The sequence below is a fragment of the Lepidochelys kempii genome, chromosome 1, assembly GCF_965140265.1.
Source record: "Lepidochelys kempii isolate rLepKem1 chromosome 1, rLepKem1.hap2, whole genome shotgun sequence".
Lineage (NCBI taxonomy): Eukaryota > Metazoa > Chordata > Testudines > Cheloniidae > Lepidochelys > Lepidochelys kempii.
In genome coordinates this window covers 87,522,784-87,546,452 of record NC_133256.1, presented here as the reverse complement: position 1 = coordinate 87,546,452, position 23,669 = coordinate 87,522,784, and positions in this window count along the sequence as shown.

Genomic DNA, 23,669 nt, shown 5'->3' with positions numbered 1-23,669 from the left:
CGATAAGGGGTCTGGAGGGTTCTTTGGGAGGTAGGTGGGGCTTTGGGCAGCCCCCGGTAATAGGGTGTGGTCTGGGGTGGTCCCTTCTGGTCTCCGCTCCAACTGCGACCAGTTTTCTTCTTCTCTGCCACCTCCACCCATCTGGCTCCAATCTCTCCTGCCTCAATTACAGTTTTGGGTTTCCCATCTAGGATGTATCTTTCTATTTCCTCAGGAACACCCTCTAAGAATTGTTCCATTTGCATTAGGAAGGGCAAATTTACTGGAGATTCAACACTTGCTCCTGATATCCAGGCATCCCAATGTTTTACAATGTGGTAGGCATGTCGGGTAAATGACATGTCTGGTTTCCACCTTAGGGCTCTGAACCTCCGACGAGACTGCTCGGGTGTTATCCCCATTCTGACTCTCGCCTTGGATTTAAACAGTTCATACTTGTTCATGTGTTCTTTAGGCATTTCAGCTGCCACCTCAGCTAAGGGTCCACTGAGCTGCGGCCTCAGCTCTACCATGTATTGGTCAGTAGAGATGTTGTACCCAAGGCAGGCCCTTTCGAAGTTTTCTAAGAAGGCCTCAGTATCATCACCTGCCTTGTAGGTGGGGAACTTTCTGGGATGGGAAGTGGTACCTGGAGAAGGATTGCTAGGGTTTGTTGGTATATTCTGCTGGGCCTTTATCCTCTCCATCTCCTCCACATGCTTCCTCTCTTTTTCCTTCTCCTCCTCCACATGCTTCCTCTCTTTTTCCCTCTCCTCCTCCACATGCTTCCTTGCCTCCATTTCCCTCTTGTGGGCAGCCTCTTGGTGTTGTTCTGCCTCCCTTTCTTGTTCCTTCTTCAGCTGCATGAGTTCTATCTGTCTTTCATGTTCCCTTTGTTTTTCCTCAGCCTGAAATTTGGCTAATTCCAGCTGTAGTCGAGCTGAGGATTTGGCCATTCTAACCTCTCTGTTTTTAACTAACTTTACACCCGAGGTTTAGAAATAAACAAACAAAACTTGGCTGTAAAATTTTGCTGTGCTGGAATAGAATACCTATTCTCTGATAGTGATTGTCAGCCTACAGAAAAAGACAATTCCCTTGTCTCTGCTCTGGGCCCAAATTAAAGCAAAAAACCTCCAACTACTTGGAAACCTGCTTACCCAGCCCAAAGAAGAAAAAAATTTCTTTTCAAACCTGTGCTCCTTGTAAAACAAACAAAAAAAAAAATCAAAATCCTAAAAAAAAACCCTGCCACTTTTGTCTCCAGGCAAATGGGTAGAGCACACACCCCCTATTTACTTTTAGGAAGAAAAGAGAAAAAAAAAAAAAACCTCTGGGTTGGAAGACTGTGAATTTCCCTGCAGGAGTTAAGTACCCTGCCTCCAGGCAAAGAAAATCTGCAATTCACAAGATAATCCCCTTTTGTCTCTGCTTGGCCACAAAGCAGAGAGAAACCAAGCTGCTTTCAGTTTCAAAGCTGCCTTCTGGACTTCCTAAAAATTCCTTTTTAAAATGAAGTGAGCTGTAGCTCACGAAAGCTCATGCTCAAATAAATTGGTTAGTCTCTAAGGTGCCACAAGTACTCCTTTTCTTTTTGCGAATACAGACTAACACGGCTGTTCCTCTGAAACCTTTTTAAAATCTGTATTTCTAGTTCAAAAAATCTCAACTGGATCTCAAAATGATTTCAGGTTAATCCCACCACTGTGCCACCATGTCAAGGTTCCTCCCCCACTCTGAACTCTAGGGTACAGATGTGGGGACCTGCATGAAAAACCTCCTAAGCTTATCTTTACCAGCTTAGGTCAAAACTTCCCCAAGGTACAAAATATTACCCCTTGGACAGGCCGCTACCACCACCAAACTAATACTGGTTACTGGGGAAGAGCTGTTTGGACGCGTCCTTCCCCCCAAAATACTTCCCAAAACCTTGCACCCCACTTCCTGGACAAGGTTTGGTAAAAAGCCTCACCAATTTGCCTAGGTGACTACAGACCCAGACCCTTGGATCTTAAGAACAATGAACAATCCTCCCAACACTTGCACCCCCCCTTTCCTGGGAAATGTTGGATAAAAAGCCTCACCAATTTGCATAGGTGACCACAAACCCAAACCCTTGGATCTGAGAACAATGAAAAAGCATTCAGTGTTTTACAAGAAGACTTTTAATAAAAAATAGAAGTAAATAGAAATAAAGAAATCCCCCCTGTAAAATCAGGATGGTATATATCTTACAGGGTAATTAGATTCAAAAACATAGAGAACCCCTCTAGGCAAAACCTTAAGTTACAAAAAAGATACACAGACAGAAATAGTTATTCTATTCAGCACAATTCTTTTCTCAGCCATTTAAAGAAATCATAATCTAACACATACCTAGCTAGATTACTTACTAAAAGTTCTAAGACTCCATTCCTGTTCTGTCCCCGGCCAAGACGACTACAGACAGACACACAAACCCTTTGTTTCTCTCCCTCCTCCCAGCTTTTGAAAGTATCTTGTCTCCTCATTGGTCATTTTGGTCAGGTGCCAGCGAGGTTACCTTTAGCTTCTTAACCCTTTACAGGTGAGAGGAGCTTTCCCCTGGCCAGGAGGGATTTCAAAGGGGTTTACCCTTCCCTTTATATTTATGACACTATTGTACATTACATCAACACTATTCATTGGGTCAGAGTACTATCTTCTGTATGTTTTCTAGGAAGTCCATAGCACACTTGTGGCCACTATAAAATGTTAAAAATAAATAAGTATTTAATAATGAAATAGTGTTTTCTCTTCCTGTATGAGATGGTATAGAATAATCCTTTGTTTTCCAAACTTGTTCCGCCGCTTGTGCAGGGACAGCCCTTGGCGGCTGGGCCAGTTTGTTTACCTGCTGTGTCTGAAGGTTAGGCCAATCGCAGCTCCCGGGGGCCGCAGTTCACTGCTCCAGGCCAATGGGAGCAGCTAGAAGTGGCGGCCAGTATGTCCCTCGGCTGCACCGCTTCCAGCAGCTCCCATTGGCTTGGAGCAGCGAACCACGGCCACTGGGAGCCGCGATTGGCCAAACCTGCGGAAGCGACAGGTAAACAAACTGGCCCAGCCGCCAGGGGCTGTCCCTGCACAAGCGGTGGAACAAGTTTGGGAACCACTGGAATAATCTATGCATTTTGCTAAGACAACTTACTTTTAGCTAAGCCATACTGCTTTTGTAGGACAGAAAGCATGAGTCTGGGAATCTGTGCTGTTTGGATAATGAAAGCATGCAAGTGGTTCAGCAATTAAGTACAGAGGAAGCTGACAGCCCCTGCAATGCTACAGAACAATATTCCAAATTCTGAAGAGCAACAGTTGAGACTTCTGCAAAGAGTCATGGCTCTGTACAAATTCTTCAACTAGTGATTACGAAAAAAGGAAATGAGCTGCTATATGAATAACATTTTTATGAGAAGAGCTCTAATGAAATTTTCTCACGTTAGCTCAAACACATGCTGAGAATCTTTTAGATCACTAGGGGTAGTTTGGGTCCCACATATTTGGAGGTACAATAACCCTTGATTCTGCAGCCATGTCAAAATTCTTCAGCAATGTTAAGTGACTGCAAAATCATGCCAGAATATATGATTTTAATAATATAAATCTGCTGTCCAAATGCACCACACAATCAACAGATATCACATTTTCTCCTTTCAAATACCTGGTCTGTGAAGATATGAAACACAAATTTACTTGATTTGCCGTGCAGCAAAAAAAAAAAAAAACATTACCAGTGTTTATGCAAAAAAAAAAAAAAAAACTACCATTGTCACCTCCCATTTCAAGCACATGAGCTGCAAAATGTGCTCCTTTGTCTGCTCATTCCTGGAATGAGAAATGACAATGGCAGCAATTTGCAGCTCATATGCTGGTTGTGAGCAAAGTCAGTCAGGGGAAAGAAAGAAAAGACAGTCTGAACTGCATTAGGAAGAAAACTCCTGCATATATGGAAAAAAACCCAATGGGGAAATAGTATAAACATACACAGGCAAAACACACAAAAGATCATGGAAGGAAAGTAGGGATCATCTACTTGGAAAAGTGAAGATTCTTGAAAACCAGGAAAGTACTTGGGAAAATAATATAGACTACTAGGTAGAAGAATTAAATGTTTAAATTCATATTTGTTAAAAAAAAAAGAAGGTATCAAATAGAAACACAGGCAGAAATTCAATCTGAAACAATTAGAATTAATCCACCCCTACACGCACAAACTTTCTTTCCACTTTGACATCAGTTCTTGTTATGTGTTGTGCCTGTGTCTGAATGGTGCTGTGAGCAAAAAGAAGCTGCCTGTTTCCTGTTATTTGATTCCTTCTGTGTTCAGAGATTCAGGACTTTTACATTCTTTGTAAATAGACAAGATTGTACCAAAGAAATACCTGACTATTGTCAATTTCTCCTCCTAAGTGGATCATCCCAGAGTCCTGGATTTTTTTTATTTTTTTTTTAGTCAAAAAGCAGCAACAATAATAACAACAAGAGAAGAGCTACATGTATAATAAAGAAATTAAAAACAAAAAGAAGCAGCTCTTTTAAGATGCTAGCTCTGGAGAGGGAACCTTATGGCACTGCCATCCTTTTGTATTGCTGCAGCAGCCATAAAGATTAGGACAGACAAGGACACTGACCACTTTGACTCAGACTACCGTATAGAATGAGTTGTGATCTGAAGCAGTTTTCACGGTCTCCTGAAACCTGATTTAGCTAACACATAGTGTAGATCAGTTCCAACCTTTGTGACTGTAGCACAACTTCTGAAGCCTCTGTGATAAATGGTACATTCTGAAGTTGATTCTGTTGCCACAGAATTGAAGTGATTACATGGCCATGGTAATAGGTAACACTCAGAGACTGTAAGTATTTGTTTCTGCCAATCAGGTTGTGAAAGTATTAAATTATCTTTAAAAGCCCTCTTGTCTTAACTTTCAGGAAACTTTCTTTTATGAATTTCATCTTAAGCCAACTATGTGACAGTATAAAGTACATCTTCAGATCCATCACAAGGAGAGAAACATCAGTGTGTACTGTGACTGCTTATTAATAAGGATTATGAAAAATACTTTATAAGAATTGCTGCAAATGTTAATGAATTAAGCCCAAGCAGAAGGAAATGTAATGGATGCAATGTATGGGCAATCACTATTCTTCAAATGTAATGTTCTCCTTAGAATAAAGTAATGTTTTGGCATGATAGTAGCATAATTAATTAAAAGTTGTATTGGCTTTCCACATAGTATCATTAGACACAAATGTTAATTTATAGTCCAGAAATGCAGCCTCATCCAAAAACATGGAGCTTAGTTCTGCACATTAGCTTATAGAGCAATGCCATGTCTCTTTCCGTTTCTCTCTCTCTCAGACTCCTGTGTGAGTGTATATCCATCTGTGTTTTCAGGAAGACAAAAGTATCCAATTTCCTAAAGTAAGAACAATTTTGAAGAAAAAGAAAGATATGACTAAGCTAATATTAAAAGAAAGACTATTTTATTTAAAACAGACTAGGATGGGATAAAAGTAAGTCTCAATTAAGTGTTGGCAAGTGCTAAAATACTTCTACCATGAAGTCTTGCAGTTTATGGAGGTATGATTCGTGTAGTTACGCATCATAATGGATTAATTATTTGCTTTTCTGATACTTAACAATTAATTACCAGAATTCTTACATGTCAGAACCAGTAGAGGTGGCAAATTATTGGTAAAATGGGGAAATTACAGCTCTTATAACTTATCCTATTATAAAAAAAATTACAGTGAATGGTCACAGAGATTTTTGTTTTAAATGTCAATTTGAGATAATTGACAGCTATTGACCTGGATGAGAGGAAAAACTGAACAATTTTTAAATAGAAAGGGAATTGGTAAATCCTAATTTTTAAATGACAGCAGGGCCCTACTTATTTAAAAATACAATCTGAAGTGGAAATTGTAGAATATGTACAATATTGAAAGGGTTGTATTTCGGGCTGTCATGTGATTAAAAAAAATTAATGGTGATTAATTGCACTGTTAAACAATAATAGAATACTATTTATTTAAACAGCGTACAGTGCTCACCTTATATTTATTTTTATTACAAATATTTGCACTATAAAAAAAACCAAAAGAAATAGCATATTTCAATTCATCTAATACAAGTACTGTAGTGCAATCTCTTTATAGTGAAAATTGAACTTACAAATGTAGAATTATGTACAAAAAGTAACTGCATTCAAAAAACAAAACAATGTAAAACTTTACAAACTACAAGTCCACTCAGTCCTACTTAAGCCAATCAGTCAGGCAAACAAGTTTGATAACAATTTACAGGAGATAATGCTGCCCACGTCTTGTTTACAGTGTCAGCTGAAAGTGAGAATAGGTGTTCGCATGGAACTGATGTAACCGGCATCGCAAGATATTTATGTGCTAGATGCGCTAAAGATTCATATGCCCCTTCATGCTTCAGCCACCATTCCAGAGGACATGCGTCCATACTGATGATGGGTTCTGCTAGATAATGATCGAAAGCAGAGCAGACTGACTCACATTCATTTTCATCATCTGAGTCAGATGTCACCAGCAGAAGGTTGATTTTCTTTTTTGGTGATTCGGGTTCTGTAGTTTCTGCATCGGAGCGCTGCTCTTTTAAGACATCGGAAAGCATTCTCCACACCTCGTCCCTCTCAGATTTTGGAAGGCACTTCAGATTCTTAAACCTTGGGCCAAGTGCTGTATCTAGCCTTAGAAATCTTAAATTGGTATCTTCTTTGCATTTTGTCAAATCTGCTGTGAAAGTGTTCTTAAAATGAACGTGTTCTGGGTCATCATCTGAGACAGCTATAACATGAAATATATTGCAGAATGTGAGTAAAACAGAACAGGAGACATACAGTTCTCCCCCAAGGAGTTCAGTCACAAATTTAATGCATTATTTTTTTAATGAGCATCATCAGCATGGAAGCATGTCCTCTGGAATGGTGGATGTTTAACATATCTGGCACGTAAATACCTTATAACGCCGGCTACAAAAGTGACATGCAAACACCTGTTCTCACTTTCAGCTGGCATTGTAAATAAGAAGCAGGCAGCAGTATCTCCCGTAAATGTAAACAAACTTGTTTGTCTTAGCCCTGGTCTACACTACGAGTTTAGGTCGGATTTAGCAGTGTTAGATTGGTTTAGCCCTGCACCCGTCCACATTACAAAGCCATTTTTTCTGACTCCAAGGGCTCTTAAAACCGGTTTCTGTACTGCTCCCCGATGAGTGGATTAGCACTGAAATCGACCTTGCTGGGTCCAATTTGGGGTAGTGTGGACCCAATTTGATGGTATTGGCCTCTGGGAGCTATCCCAGAGTGCTCCATTGTGACCGCTCTGGACAGCACTCTTAACAGATGCACTGGCCAGGTAGACAGGAAAAGCCCCGCAAACTTCTGAATTGCATTTCCTGTTTGGCCAGCATGGCGAGCTGATCAGCACAGGTGACCATGCAGTCCCAGAATCGCAAAAGAGCTCCAGCATGGCCTGAACGGGAGGTACAGGATCTGATCGCTGTATGGGGAGTCGAATTCATGCTATCAGAATTCTGTTCGAAAAGATGAAATGCCAAAATATTTGAAAAAATCTCCAAGGGCATGAAGGACAGAGGCTATAACAAGGACCTGCAGCAGTGCCATGTGAAAATTAAGGAGCTCAGGCAAGCCTACCAAAGAAGCGGAGAGACAAATGGCCGCTCCGGGTCAGAGCCCCAGACATACCACTTCTATGATAAGCTGCATGCCATTCTAGGGGGTGCCCCATCAGTGGACTCTCAAGCAACAGGGATGCAGATTTTGGGGATGAGGAAGATGATGATGAGGTTGAAGCACAGCAAGCAAGAGGAGAAACCATTTTCCCCGACAGACAGGAAGCGTTTTTCACCCTGGATGTAATACCCTCCCAACCCACCAAAGGTGGGCTCCCGGACCTAGAAGGCAGAGAAGGGACCTCTGGTGAGTGTACCTTTGTAAATATAATACATGGTTTAAAAGAAAGTGTGTTTAATGATTAATTTGCCCTGAAGACTTGTGATACATTCACGGCCAGTGCAGCTATTGGAAAAGTCTGTTAAAATGTATGGGGATGGAGCGGATATCCTCCAGGGACATCTTAATGAAGCTCTCCTGGAGGTACTCCCAAAGCCTTTGCAAAGGTTTCTGGGGAGGGCAGCCTTATTCCGTCCTCCATGGTAGGACACTTTACCACTGCAGGCCAACAGCACATAATCTGGAATCATTGCATAACAAAGCATGGCAGTGTATAGTCCTGGTGTTTGTGGCATTCAAGCAACATCCATTCTTTATCTCTCTGTGTTATCCTCAGGAGAGTGATATCATTCATGGTCACCTGGTTGAAATAGGGGAATTTTATTAAGGGGACATTCAGAGGTGGCCATTCCTGCTGGGCTGTTTGCCTGTGGCTGAACAGAAATCATCCCCGCTGTTAGCCACGTGGTTGGGGGAAGGGATGAAGCAATCATCCCAGAGAATTGTGTGTGTGTGTGGCAGGTGGGGGGGCGTAAGTTGGGTTTGTGTTGCACGTTAACCTGAAAACCGCAGCCCCTACTTTTAAATGGCCAACCCATTTTAAAGGGCCAACCCAACGGGTGCTTGGTATGTGAAATGAGGCGCTGCTGTTTGAAACCATTCCCACATGTTATGAAGGTTAAAGAAGCCAAAAGACCGTGGCTTACCATATCTGCCTGCAAGCCGAACTCTGTTGCCCGCCTGCCCTGCCTGTGTGATCTCTCACACCATTCCGGCAGGTCCTCGATATAAGAGGCAAAATGCTAGCTTGTAAAGAAAGCACACGTGCTATGCAATGTTAACAGCTAGGTTCACCGTGAAAGAGTCTACCCATTGTTCTCTAAAATGTGTCTTTTAAAGACTAATCTCCCTTAGATAATAATCATCTCCATCCCAGAGGCTATAAAAGATTAGAAGCTGAAAAAAATGCACTTGTGATTAAATGTTTTCTGAGCTCATGCAGGCCTCCCACGCTGAAAGAGCCCAGCACAATTCGTGGAGGGAGACAATGTCAGAGTCCAGGAAAGCATAAAATGAGCGAGAGGACAGGAGGGACGAGTGAGAGGACAGGAGGGATGAGCGAGAGGACAGGTGGCATCATAGTGATGAGAGGAGGCAGGATACAATGCTGAGGCTACTGGAGGATCAAACTGATGTGCTCCGGTATAAGTTTGAGCTGCAGGAAAGGCCGCAGGAGCACAGACTGCCGCTGCAGCCCCTGTGTAACCAACCGCCCTCCTCCCCAAGTTCCATAGCGTCCTCTCCCAGATGCCTAAGAACATGGTGGGGTGGGCCTCCAGGCACCAAACCACTCCACCCCAAAGGACTGCCCAAGCAACAGAAAGCTGACATTTAATAAGTTATGAAGTGCAGTGTGGCCTTGTCCTTCCGTTCTCCCCTCCTCTACCACCCCACCCGGTGCTTTCCTCCTCCCTGACCCCTCCCGGACTATGTTGGCAGTTATCCCCCGAGTTGTGTGATGAATGAATAAAGAATGCATGAATTTGAAACAATGACTTTATTGCCTCTGCAAGCGGTGATTGAAGGGGGGAGGGGAGGACAGTTGGCTTACATGGAAGTAGAATGAACCAAGGGGGTGGGTTTTCATCAAGGAGAAACAAACAGAACTTTCACACTATAGCCTGGCCAGTCATAAAACTGGTTTTCAAAGCTTCTTTGATGTGCAGTGCATGCTGCTGTGCTTTTCTAACTGCCCTGGCTGCACATAATCAGCGGCCAGAAGATTTGTCTCAACCTCCCACCGCACCATAAACGTCTCCCCCTTACTCTCACAGATATTGTGGAGTACACAGCAAGCAGTAATAACAGTGGGAATATTGGTTTCACTGAGGTCTAACCGAGTCAGTAAACTGTGCCAGCATGCTTTTAAACGTCCAAATGCACATTCTACCACCATTCTGCACTTGCTCAGCCTATAGTTGAACTGATCCTTACTACTGTCCAGGCTGCCTGTGTACGGCTTCATGAGGCAGGGCATTAAGGGGCAGGCTGGGTCCCCAAGGATAACTATAGGCATTTCAACATCCCCAACAGTTATTTTCTGGTCTGGGAAGAAAGTCCCTTGCTGCAGCCGTTCCCACAGAACAGAGTTCCTAAAGATGCGAGCGTCATGTACCTTTCCCAGCCATCCCACGTTGATGTTGGTGAAACGTCCCTTGTGATCCACCAGTGCTTGCAGCACCATTGAAAAGTACCCCGTTCAGTTTATGTACTGGCTGCCTTGGTGGTCCGGTCCCAAGATAGGGAAATGCGTTCCATCTATCACCCCACCACAATTAGGGAAACCATTGCAGCAAAGCCATCCACTGTGACCTGCACATTTCCCAGAGTTACTACCCTTGATAGCAGCAGGTCAGTGATCGTGTTGGCTACTTGGATCACAGCAGCCCCACAGTAGATTTGCCCACTCCAAATTGATTCCCGACTGACCGATAGCTGTCTGGGGTTGCAAACTTCCAGAGGTCTATCACCACTCGCTTGTGAACTGTGAGGGCTGCTCTCATATTGGTATTCTTGCACTTCAGGGCAGGGGAAAGCAAGTCACAAAGTTCCAAGAAAGTGCCCTTATGCATGCGAAAGTTTCACAGCCATTGGGAATTGTCCCAGACCTGGAACACTATGTGGTCCCACCAGTCTGTGCTTGTTTCCTGGGCCCGAATTGGCATTCCACTGTATGAGCCTTCCCCATTGCCATCAGGATGGCCAAATTGAGAGAAGTCTTTGTCCATGTCCTCATCACTCTCCTCTCCGCACTGCCGTCACCTACTAACCTGTTTTGCAGGTTCTGGTTCTGCATATACTGCTGGATAATGCACATGGTGTTTAGAATGGTCACAACTGCTGTGGTGATCTGAGCAGGCTCCATGCTTGCCGTGGTATGGCATGAGCAGGAGAGCAGAGTGGCAGCGGAAGTGGTGGGTGGATGACGATGCTGACAGCAATGTGGCGCCCGCACGGAAAAAGGCATGAAACGATTGTTGGCCATTGCTTTCACAGAGGAGAGAGCAAGGGGTAGGCTAGCAGCAGACAGTGCAGTATGACTGCTCGCCATCGTCAGGGAGCTCGCCAACAGACAGTGCAGTATGACTCCTAGCTGTCATCATCTCCTGGGTGTGTGCGGTGCTGCTGGCTGGGAGAGCAGCCTGAGGCAGAATGGCCCCCTCAAGGATTGAGCTCACAGCCCTGGGTTTAGCAGGCCAATGCTCAAACCACTGAGCTATCCCTCTGCCAATATTCCAGACAGGACTGAATCTCCATTAGACAAAACTTAAAGAAGAGAATGACCTGAGTCGCTCCCATTTATGTCCAGGCGCCCCTGACAGACCTCACCAAGGTCTGCCAGGAGCACCCATGTCCAAGGTGCCCTGACCGACCTCACCGAGGCAGGCCAAGAGCACCCAGGAAACAACGAGGATGGCTACCAATCATAATGCACCATCTGCTGCCACAAGGCAATGAGCTGCTGCTGTGTAGCAATGCAGTCCCGTGTCTGCCAGCACCCAGGAGACGTACGGTGATGGTGAGCTGAGCGGGCTCCATGCTTGCCATGATATGGCATCTGCACGGGTAATCCAGGAAAAAAAGGCATGAAATGATTGTCTGCCGTTGCTTTCATGGGGAGGGGGGCTGACGACATGTACCCAGAACCCAAAAAAACAACAATGTTTTTTGCCCCATCAGGCATTGGGATCTCAACCCAGAATTCCAATGGGCGGTGGAGACTGTGGGAATTGTGGGATAGCTACCCAGAGTGCAATGCTCTGGAAGTCGATGCTAGCCTTGGTACTGTGGATGCATTCTGCTGACTTAATGGTCTTAAGTGGGGACACACACAATCGACTGTATAAAATGGATTTCTAAAAAATTGACTTCTATAAATTCGACCTAATTTCATAGTGTAGACATAGCCTTAGCAATTGGCTGGACAAGAAGGAGTTCTTAGGAGACTTGTAGGCTCTAAAGTTTTACATTATTTTGTTTCTGACTACAGTTATGTAACAAAAAAAAAAATCTACATTTGTAAATTGCACTTTCACGATAAAGAGATTGCACTCCAGTACCTGTATGAGGTGAATTGAAAAATACTATTTCTTTTATCATTTTTACAGTGCAAATATTTGTAATAAAAATAATAATATAAAGTGAGCACTGTACACTTTGTATTGTAATAGAAATCAATGTATTTGAAAATGTGGAAAAACATCCAAAATATTTAATAAATTTCAATTGGTATTCTATTGTTTAACAGTGTGATTATTCAGTTAATTGTTTTGAGTTAATAGCATGAGTTAGCTGTGATTAATTGACAGACTTAGTTGTATTACTTTTCCCTAAGGATTACAATAGTTTTAATTCAGATCATCTCATCTGTCTCCACAGACAGAGCAGATGAAAACCCATTGAATCTGAATATGGAAAGGGGAAGTGCTGTCTTTGTGTAGTTAAAGTGGTAAAACTTGTGTGTAGACTTGCCTGTGCATTGTAAGCTCTTTAGAGCAGAGGCAATCTGGGTTTGTAGAGTGCTTAGTATAAGGAAGTTCTGAGTTAAGCTGAGTGCTCTAGATGATACCATAGTAGAAACAGAAGTAATAGAACCTCATTTATTTATTTAATTTACTTTATGTAGTTCCTGCAGGGATAGTCCAGCTGTTTTCTATATTACTTTTGCTGAGTGGCAGATGTAATCTGTAGATCCCTGCAGGAGCAGAAGGAAATGAATATTTTATTCTTCACATTTTGGAAAAAGTCATATTAAGCTTAGGTAAGTGGTTGTTGTTGTTTTTTTTGTTTGTGTTGTTTGTTTGCTTATTTGTTTCTTCAAATGCCTTTGAGGCAGCTCTTACTGATACAAAGTAATTGGGAATAAATCTAGTCAATTTAGTAAAATTACCTAATTTTTTTAGGGCTACTTGGAGAATCCCTTCTCAAGCACATTAAAGGAGGAAAAGAAGTTGATGAATGACAGGACAAGACAGATGGGTGGAAAAGAACATACCAGATTGCTATTGTTTGAGTATATGTAATTGGTTTGACAGAATGATGGCAACGGTTATTCACATCAGGAAATTAGAAAGAATGCACTATTGTCCAAAGTGCTCCTGAGGAAAACTGCACTTTTGGGGAAGCTGAAATGAAAAGTTCATGCATAACCCAATCATCAGTGCGGATGATGCATTTTCCCCTCTGACTGAGCCACAGAGGATATGCCTTATCCAAGCACACTGAGTTAGTACTTGGGGATCTGTCCCATAATGTCTGAGATGTACCTCCTTTTTTTATTAGAGAAGTATTTTGTTCACTGTCTTTTTATAAATACGCAAACACAGCTTTGTATCATCAAGAAATACAATTTAGTGAAACTTTCGTTTAACAACTTGTCTTTGTTCTTCACTAGCTTTCTGTCACTGTCTGTTGCTCCTGTACAGAGCTTTTCTTGTTGAAGGTATGTTTAATTGTTTTCACTTTGATTAGGCCCATTCATTTTACTGTAATAAAGAGGGTAGCTACATTACTAACTTCAGCCTTTATCAGTGGCTGCAGCTCCAGTTACAGATGCATGCACTTGACTACAAAACAATTCTTCATCCATTCAGCTAATGCAAGCATATGGGGGTTGAACTAAAAAAACCTGGAGATGCTAATAGACTGGAGATAAGGAAAGGACTCACTGAAGCTTACAATTTGCTAAACTGAAAATAGTGAGAATAAATCAGGGAGAAGGGGAAAGGTAATGTTTTCAGAAAGTCATTATTTCTTCCATCATAGCCTCCTCCTGCTCATAATGTTATCCATACATCTTAAGAGCCTTTCAAGGTACAGTAGCAGAAACTCAAAAATGATAAGCATAAGGAAGAAATATTAAGAGGGGTGGAGGGTGACAGGAGGAATGCTTGTCTGACAGCAATTACATTCAGCCTTTTGAAAAACACCAGAGTAGTTCTAAAATTCACTTGAAGCGACAGGCACCTACATTACATGATAATATTAATAAACACTTTACAAAAGAGTAGAGGAAGCCTAGAAGGTAGAGTCTGATAGATGCAGGAATAGCCTTAGAATCAGAGGAAACTGCACACAATATCATTTGATTGTCAGATTGTCAAGCTTGAGCATGAAAATAAAAAAATGCTATTCACTAAGGGACCATATAAAAATGAGCAAATGACACTAACTTACTTTTACAAAACTACAAAGAACAAATATTATCTATAATCATGTTTATATTCTGGTGGATTGGGGTCCCACTCAAGCTACCAGTTAAGGACCCATTGTACTAGGACCTGCACATATATGCAATAAAAGACTGTCTGCCTCAAAGAGCTTACAATCTTAATTTTAACTAGCATGCAGATATACAATTAGCATCATAATGAATTATGGGGAATAGTGGCCAGATTTTTCATCCTGAGCCTACTCCTTAGTTCAGCTCAGGCTGTGTGAAGCAGTCAGCTTCTGTCCATAATTCATTAGCAGAAAGTTCTCCCAATGTGGGGAACTCTCAACTCATGTAAAGGCACCAGAGCTGGCTCCTGTTCCAGCCAATCCCATTACGCTCGTGTAGGGAACATATCAGAGGTGATGAGAGAGGAAACATGTTATGGGTATGTTAAAAAGGGTAGTGGGTGGGACAGAGTTCCTCTTTACTCATTCTCAGCCAGCATACACCTCTGTCATTATAGCAAAGCCAGGGTTGCCCTGGCAGCATGAGTTACAGCAAGAACAGGCCTGCTCAGACTAGTACACAGAATCGGGGAGATGTAGCGAGTTCCCTCACAGCCCACCTTTTCTGCACTGTGTGGACCTCAGGTACAGGAGTGAATCAAGGCCTTTACATACAATTTGACATAAACTATTAGATGTTCTGGAATGATCAGAGAAAAGCAGTATGGACCAGATATAGTAGATGTGATGCTTAATATACATCCAAAAGGTCATTTTCTTTCTCTAGTTCTGCTACAAGCCATTCCTGCTTCCACTGCCTTTAAAAAAAGAGGCTGTGGCAATCTTCACCTCCTTTTAGTCACAAAGCAGTCTGTAAGAAGCAGTGAGCTTAACAACTGAGCCTTAGCACCAGTCAAAGTATATCTCGACTCATTCAGCAGTTGAACATTTTTATTGCAGTCTGTGGAGATCCCGTCACACAACTCCTATTAATGGGAATTATGGGACTTTGGCTTCACATAGTGTTTCAATCTGAAATGTGACCTCCGCACTATGTCTTTGCTCAGAATGTATTTGAAAGATATGGAATGTACTGAACCCAAATAATCCATGGATTTACAATATTTCCCTTTGGTGATTGCACTGCAGGCATTTGAAGCAACTGTTCTCATGAGGGTTAGTATTAACGGAGGATTCACAAATATAGCCTCCTGCTGGATGGCTGTTTTACAAGATGTTACTAGAAAAGGAGTACTTGTGGGACCTTAGAGATTAACAAATCTATTTGAGAATAAGCTTTCGTGAGTTACAGCTCCCTTCATCGGATGCATGCAGTGGAAAATACAGTGGGGAGATTTTTTTTCTCATGAAAGCTTATGCTCAAATAAATTGGTTAGTCTCTAAGGTGCCACAAGTACTCCTCTTTCTTTTTGCAGATACAGACTAACATGGCTGCTACTCTGAAAGATGTTACTAGTCACTTCAGTTTAATCCATTTTAAACCTCCTTAGTATTCTGGCACTGCCTAAGTGTCTGAATTTTTAACTAAAAAAACCCACATAATTCCAGACCTCTGGCTCTCTATATTTGCATGTCAGTGAAACTGGCAGCATCTTTGCCAACTAATATAACAAGGAGACAGTGTGACTGTGTAGGTGTTGTGTACTGAGAATCACTGAGCATGGATTTCTTACAGGGAGAAAGTCAGCTAAAAAAGGTAAAAAAAAAAAATCACATTTTGGTCCAAACAAAATAGACTTTCAATTTTAAAAAGTAAACATCAAAGGATTAAAAATGAAGAGTAGCGGCAAAATATTGTTTTCCCCACACATTGCTTTGTTTTCACATTTGACAATGCTCTGTGTCAGATTAACTTCTGTGTGGCTAATGAGTTTCACTTATTACTTTTGTGTGCAAAAGGGTGAATGGTAGAAGTGAACAGGGGCCCTACAAACAGTCCACAAGAATTATATCATTACGTTCATGAGGGGGGATCCAGCCTATTCACGACAGTGATATGCTTTGGACCAGCAACTGAAAGGGCTCAATCCTACTTTTCTGAGCAACCAGTACTCTCAGAGTTTTGGCTGTACAAGATATAAAGGTCTGAACCCCAAATACTTACATGTTATTAAACAAAGAATGAAGCTTCTAAGAAAAATGTTAAAGTTCAAAATTCAGGAGTTCTGTTTCAGCACCTTACAAAAGCTGCTGTCCCTTGCAGCTCAAAACCTGTCTATTACAGACAAACACATTGTCCAGCTTTTATCCAATTTTAATGGCATTTGATTAGCTTCTCAGGGCAAGGCTCAGGTGTTCTTAAGTTACACTTTAAAAGTGACCCCAAACACTCACAACCACACAACTCAGACGGACTACAGCCTAGACTGTATGCACACATTCTACGCTGTCTGTCTTTCTCACTTGGAGCTAGGGGTAGAATTTCCTAGAGTGGGCTACTCAGAGTGAAAGGGAGTTAGTTAGAAATATGGCTTCTATTGCCAAAGGATTAACACTGTCTCTTTATAGTGTGTTCATGAATGCACTTCAAGGCACCCCTAGAAACTGAGATAAAAATGAAATTCACTTAGTTTCACTTTAGTCATAAGGATGCATTTATTTTCCTGAAGCAGAGATTTGTCATGCATTCAAATGTTCCATCCCTTCCCCTAGAGAACACATATGTCACCGTCATGCTGCCTCTGCCCACTGAGGGAATAATAATTTTGAAAAAGACTAACTGTTACAAAATGACAGTTTAATTTGCATGTGAAAGGTACTGCTCTGAGCAGAATTATAAGGAACGATCATGTTCGCAGATATCAAAGGAAACAACTCAGAAAACAACTAAAATTTCATTGTTTGGACAACGTCTTCAGAAGACTACTAAACTGCACAGGTCGATGCAGTATGACTGGCTTGCGGCTGAGAAGGAACACTAATGGGGCGACTGAATATGGTAACGATAACTCAGTGGTAGCAACTGTCATTTGAAAGAAATCATATTGTCACATTCTGTAAAAAATAAGGTGCACTTATACATTTACATTTTTCTAGGCAGTTGGTAGATAGTTCAGCCACATTCTGAAAATATGGCTGGGCCAGATGTGACTGATTATAATCCATTTTCACTGTGAATCAAGAAATATTTTAATCTTGGATTCTTCTACATATTGTATGATATGGAACGTGCAAAAAAACAAAAAAACTGTGCCGAACCAAAGGCAAGACACAATGAAAACAGTGTTAACTTTTGTTATGTGTGAGAAGTTTTGTTCTTTGCCAGGAACAGATAAATAAACAAAGGTATGCCTAACTATAAGCATCTTGTAGCGAAGTGATGACTCACTGGTGTGGCGCCTCCTACTGGTCGTCTTGGGAATTAGCTCTCCAGCATATGGAGCGCATCCTCCTGGCCGATGCCTTGCCTGCCGCTGGCCCCGTGTCCCTCCCGGACCCCGGTGCCCCTTTACCTCGGGGTTCTGCACCCAGCATTAACCCACAATCTGGGTCTCCCCTCCCAGGGGAACCCCCAACCCTCTATTCCCACCTTGCCTCAGTGGCTACCGCCAGTCATCATCTAGCCCCTGCTCACTAGGAAAGACTGCAGTCTGTAAACCACTCATCACTGGCAAGCGGGGTTTGGACCTGCTGCCTTTCCCTGCAGCCCAGTACCTCTCTTTAGGCCTTGCACAAGGCCTGCAGCCTGGGGAGCTGCCAGGCTGCAGCTCCTCAGCTCCTCTTGCCTTTCCCCAGCACTACTCTACCTCTAGTACCCTGCTCCCAGGCAGCTAGGGCCTTCTCTCTCCACTGCTAGAGAGAGAGACTTTTCAGCTCCTGACTCACAACCCTTTTATAGGGCCAGGTGTGGCCTGATTGGGGCATGGCCCCAACTGTGGCTGCTTCCCCAATCATCCTAGTCTTTTCTCTCAGGAGTGGGGTAACTTCCCCGCTACACATCTCTCAAGGTTCCTCCCCCACTCTGACCTCTAGGGTACAGATGTGGGGACCTGCATGAAAAACCTCCTAAGCTTATCTTTACCAGCTTAGGTCAAAACTTCCCCAAGGTACAAAATATTCCACCCGTTGTCCTTGGATTGGCCGCTACCACCACCAAACTAATACTGGTTACTGGGGAAGAGCTGTTTGGACGCGTCTTTCCCCCCAAAATACTTCCCAAAACCTTGCACCCCACTTCCTGGACAAGGTTTGGTAAAAAGCCTCACCAATTTGCCTAGGTGACTACAGACCCAGACCCTTGGATCTTAAGAACAATGAACAATCCTCCCAACACTTGCACCCCCCTTTCCTGGGAAATGTTGGATAAAAAGCCTCACCAATTTGCATAGGTGACCACAGACCCAAACCCTTGGATCTGAGAACAATGAAAAAGCATTCAGTTTTCTTACAAGAAGACTTTTAATAAAAAATAGAAGTAAATAGAAATAAAGAAATCCCCCCTGTAAAATCAGGATGGTAGATACCTTACAGGGTAATTAGATTCAAAACATAGAGAACCCCTCTAGGCAAAACCTTAAGTTACAAAAAAGATACACAGACAAAAATAGTTATTCTATTCCGCACAATTCTTTTCTCAGCCATTTAAAGAAATCATAATCTAACACATACCTAGATAGATTACTTACTAAAAGTTCTAAGACTCCATTCCTGGTCTATCCCCGGCAGAAACAACATACAGACAGACACACAGACCCTTTGTTTCTCTCCCTCCTCCCAGCTTTTGAAAGTATCTTGTCTCCTCATTGGTCATTTTGGTCAGGTGCCAGCGAGGTTACCTTTAGCTTCTTAACCCTTTCCAGGTGAGAGGAGCTTTCCCCTGGCCAGGAGGGATTTCAAAGGGGTTTACCCTTCCCTTTATATTTATGACAACATCTCTATGGCACTCATAGCTGAAGTGTTTGGATGTAAAAATCCTAGTATGGAAGGCAATGTCTTAATAGGTTTCAGAGTAACAGCCGTGTTAGTCTGTATTCACAAAAAGAAAAGGAGTACTTGTGGTACCTTAGAGACTAACCAATTTATTTGAACATAAGCTTTCGTGAGCTACAGCTCACTTCATCGGATGCATTAATAGAATTCACAAGTGAACTGTGCCTGACTCTGCAGCATGAAGTAGAATTAGTACCTGATGGAACTGGAGATGGTGATTATATGCATGGGTGGCATGGGTGGGAACAGTGTTGGATTACTGCATGGGTCCACAGGTCCCATGCCTAGGGGTCCTGGCCATTTTGGGCCTCCTGGAAAAATCTTCCACTGCCACAGCCCTGGGGCTGGAGAAGCTCTCCGCGGTGGGGTCACAGAGCTTTTCTGGTCTCAGGGGCACAGTGCGGGAAAGGGCATGGAAAGAAGCGAGCAGGGGTGAGGCCTCAGGGAAAGTGGCAGAATGGGGCCTGTCTGTGGGCAGAATGTGGGTGGGGCCACAGGGGAAGGGGATTAATGGGGTGGGGCCATGAGGTGGTGCCACAGTCCTGGCCAGGGCCATGGCGGGGTGACAACAGTAAGTGGGCAGGGCATTGACCATCAGAGGCAGGGCCTTGGTCAAAAGAGATGAGGCAGAGGCTAGCTTCACCCAAGCGAAGCTTCACCTGCCCCCCATGATTGTATGGATTAGTAGGCAGCTGTGAAGATCTACATCTCCATAAAAGCAACTTTAAGACTCACCAGGTCTCACTCATTCAGCAAGTTACACATTAGAAGTGAACCCGAATGGAAGGGTGGACACTGGGTACAACTTTCATGCCCCTTATCTTGTCTGACCAGCACATCCTTCAGAGCCTTCAGTCCTTCCTGAGTAGAAACACAGCCAAATACAGAGCAACCACAAACCAGAAGCTTTTGGGCTCTAAGTTTCCAAAACTCCCTATCAGGGCATATCTTCCCCTAGCATCAAGAGATCCAACACTTGTTAAAATATGATGATCAACAACTGTCTACAGCAATTGACACTCTGGCCCAAAGTCCTTTATCATCACATCACCTGCACAGATCACCATAGTTCTCCGATGACCTCAGCAACTGAAACATGAAGGCAGAAGACTGGAGTGCCAAGAAAAATGTGCTGAAGCACACAGCAGTGTACCAACTATCCTCTTTGACAAAATGGGTTCTGTCCTTCAGAATAGATGTACTAAAGCTGCTGAAAGAAGTCTGTGCTATCATTTGGAATCTAGACATATGCTTCTGCTAGCTAATCAAAGCCTGCAGGGAATGCTTTGGCTAACAACCAGCTTGAAAACTCTTACAAAAAAAAAAAAAAACTAGATACCAACAGCCACACCAATTACTGTCTGGTCTCATGCCCCTGCTTTCTGCACAAAATTATTAAGAAGATGGTAGGGAACTGTCTCCAGCATCACCTGATGTCTGTCAATGTCCTGGACTCCCACGCAGTCAGGCCTTAGGCCAGATCGTGTCACTTGTAACACTGATGGATGAACTCAGAACAATGGCCACAGGTGAAGCGACAGGATGCTGATGCTACACAACCAGCTGCTGTTAACCTGCTGTTTAGGTGGTATTGCTGACCCATATATATGTGCTGGCAGCAGTTAATGAAAGTGAGCTAGACTGACTGTGTTCATTACTTTCCAACAGGTCCCAAAGGGTCATGATAAGCAGCTCCTCCTCCTCTCACAAGAGCTGTGATAAGTGGAACCCTACAGGTCACAAACCCATCACCATTTTTATTAAAAAAATATGTATTGACCTTCAGGGAAGATCATGCTATGACACAGGCTACAATGTCAGCAGTACTCTGATGACACATAACCTTCTTTGCATCCAGAACAGACAGCATCTCACTGTGCAGAGGAAATTAGAGCCTGAATGAAAAACTGCCATAAAGCTGAATTTATGAAAAAACGGAAATGATGCTAATCAGAAGAAACACTTAGAGGAATTTGTGAGCTACAGCACCTCCCCATCAGTCAAGATCATTTATCTATCAGCAGTTAAGCTAGTGTGAAGCCAGGAGATATGGTGGGATGTTATTGTTCCTGGACACTTTACTAGCAGCTCATCAAAATAACTTTTCTTTCTTCTGTGGCTAGTAAGCTGGGCTTTTGTGGAGGAAACAAGTTGATGCATAATGTGCTTACTCATCTCCTCAGCTGGAGAAACCTACAAGAGCATTTGATATCAGTGCAGTGGATCTCTATTCCATTCTAGATCCTGTTGCAGATCCTGCGATGCTTACAAAGCTCTTAATGGGATAGCCTCATGCTATCTCTGGGAATTCTTTTACTTCTTTCAGAATTTGTCATAGTGTGACAGGGTCCCTGGGGTGCAACCTGGATTGTAGGGCTACTCAGCTCTCCAAACCCACCAACCTGGATTGTCTCTCATACCGTGATATTTCAGTAACACATATAGTGATACTTTGTAACTTCACATACAATGATAGTTCACACAATCCAACTGGATATTAATGTTCAATGGATCAAGACTCTTCAAATGATACCGCATAAGGCATGCTTTGTACAAAACATATCATAATCATATTGCAGTGGTGAATATGGAGGTTACAGACTGCTACTTGAGGTACAGAGGACACACAAAGCAGCTACAGTCAGTCACACAGTACATTACTGTAGTATATAGTAAAAAAAAACAACGAGGAGTCCAGTGGCACAGTAAAGACTAATAGATTTATTTGGGCATAAGCTTTTGTGGGTAAAACACCCACTTCTTCAGATGCATGGAGTGAAAATTACAGATGCAGGCATAAATCTACTGACACATAAAGAGAAGGGAGTTATCTCACAAGTGGAGAACCAGTGTTGACAGGGCCAATTCAATCAGGATGGATGTGGTCCATTCCCAATAATTGACACGGCTATCCCTCTGATACTTGTAGTATATTATGGTACTGGCTCTTTAAAATTAGTCATCTGTAATCACCAAAGGTCATTTATCATCAGGGAACTCTCACATGATGCAGGCATAGTCAGGATCTCATGCTTAGAGTCTTCGATGTCTTCCATCTTGCTATGTAACTAATAAAGAAAGTTGTGATATAAACTTCATATCTGGGGTCTCAATTTGAGTCCCTGAAGTATAGAGGCTTCATTCTACAAGAAGATACTCTTGGATACTCTGACCATGTTAGAGAGCATGACAATTGCAACTAGTGGAGCCCAGCTGTACGCTCAAAAGAGCCAGGGGTAGGCCTAAAGTTCTGTAACACTTTCTCAAAGAAGATCAGGATGTCTCTAGTCTATACCATCTTCCATATGACAAACTGGATTATTTAATTAATATTGTATGTTATTACAAACCATTAATTTACTATACCTCTAATATCAGTAGCAGAGAGATTGGTGCTAGTGAATGTCAAAGCCCAGTGGCTAAGGGGCAGGGTAGGTATGCCAATGGCTGTCAGTTTGCTTCTTACTGTGGCGCTGGCAAACCAGACCAGCTCTTGACATAATGTACCCCTGTGTCTACTCCCTACACTCTGTTGTAATAATCTTTGTACAAAATATGTTGTGTAAGGTATCATCTGAAAACTCATATTTTGCTGATTAATACTGTCCTTATAAAATATGTGTGGCAACATTTTATAAGATACCACAATATGATGATCTTGAAACATATTCCAAACTGAGGTTGGCAAACAGAGCTGTCTCAAAGAAAGGATTGTGTGCTCTGCTTAATTTGCATTTAAGCAATACATAGAGTAATCAAGCAGGAAGGTTGTGACATAAGTCCCACAAGAGCCACAGTGAGATTACTCAATTAGGGCAAACTGCAAAGAATGGGGCAGGCAATCCCCAAAGTTGGTGGGTATTCCAATTCTTAGATTTAGCAAGCCAGCATAAACAGCTTCTACAATACCTTACTGGTTACCCAGATTTAGCCAAAACACAGTTCTCTTTAGCAACTCAGCCTTGGGCTTCCATCCAGACACTCAAGTCAAATATGATGAAGGTTACTGAAAATCTTATTAATAATATAAGAAAGTTCTACCCATCCCAAAGGATTGGACACATTACCTCCCAAGTTAATGAATATTTCAGCTCTTACCCAAATACAAGCTTACAGTCAATTCTTATTAACTAAACTAAAAGTTATTCAAAAAGAAAAGAAAGAGAGTATTGTTATACATACAGTATCAGTATACATACAGACATGAGTATAGTTTTGACAGATCCGTTTCATAGTAGAGATGGTGTTCTTTGTAGTTGCAAAGACTTCTTTCAGGATTAGTCCATAGGTTATAGTCCAGTGTTCATATCCAGGGTGATCCAGGTGGGACTGGAGATCTCAGTCTTATGACTCAAGCTTCCCCTTCATAAAGCATCAAGCAGATCTGAGATAAAAAAGGATCAGGACCCAACAGGCTTTTTAAAATATATATACAGTTCCAGGCCTTCTCTTGACAGCTCAGAGTTGTTAGGCGAACAATAGGCAATCATCGAGACT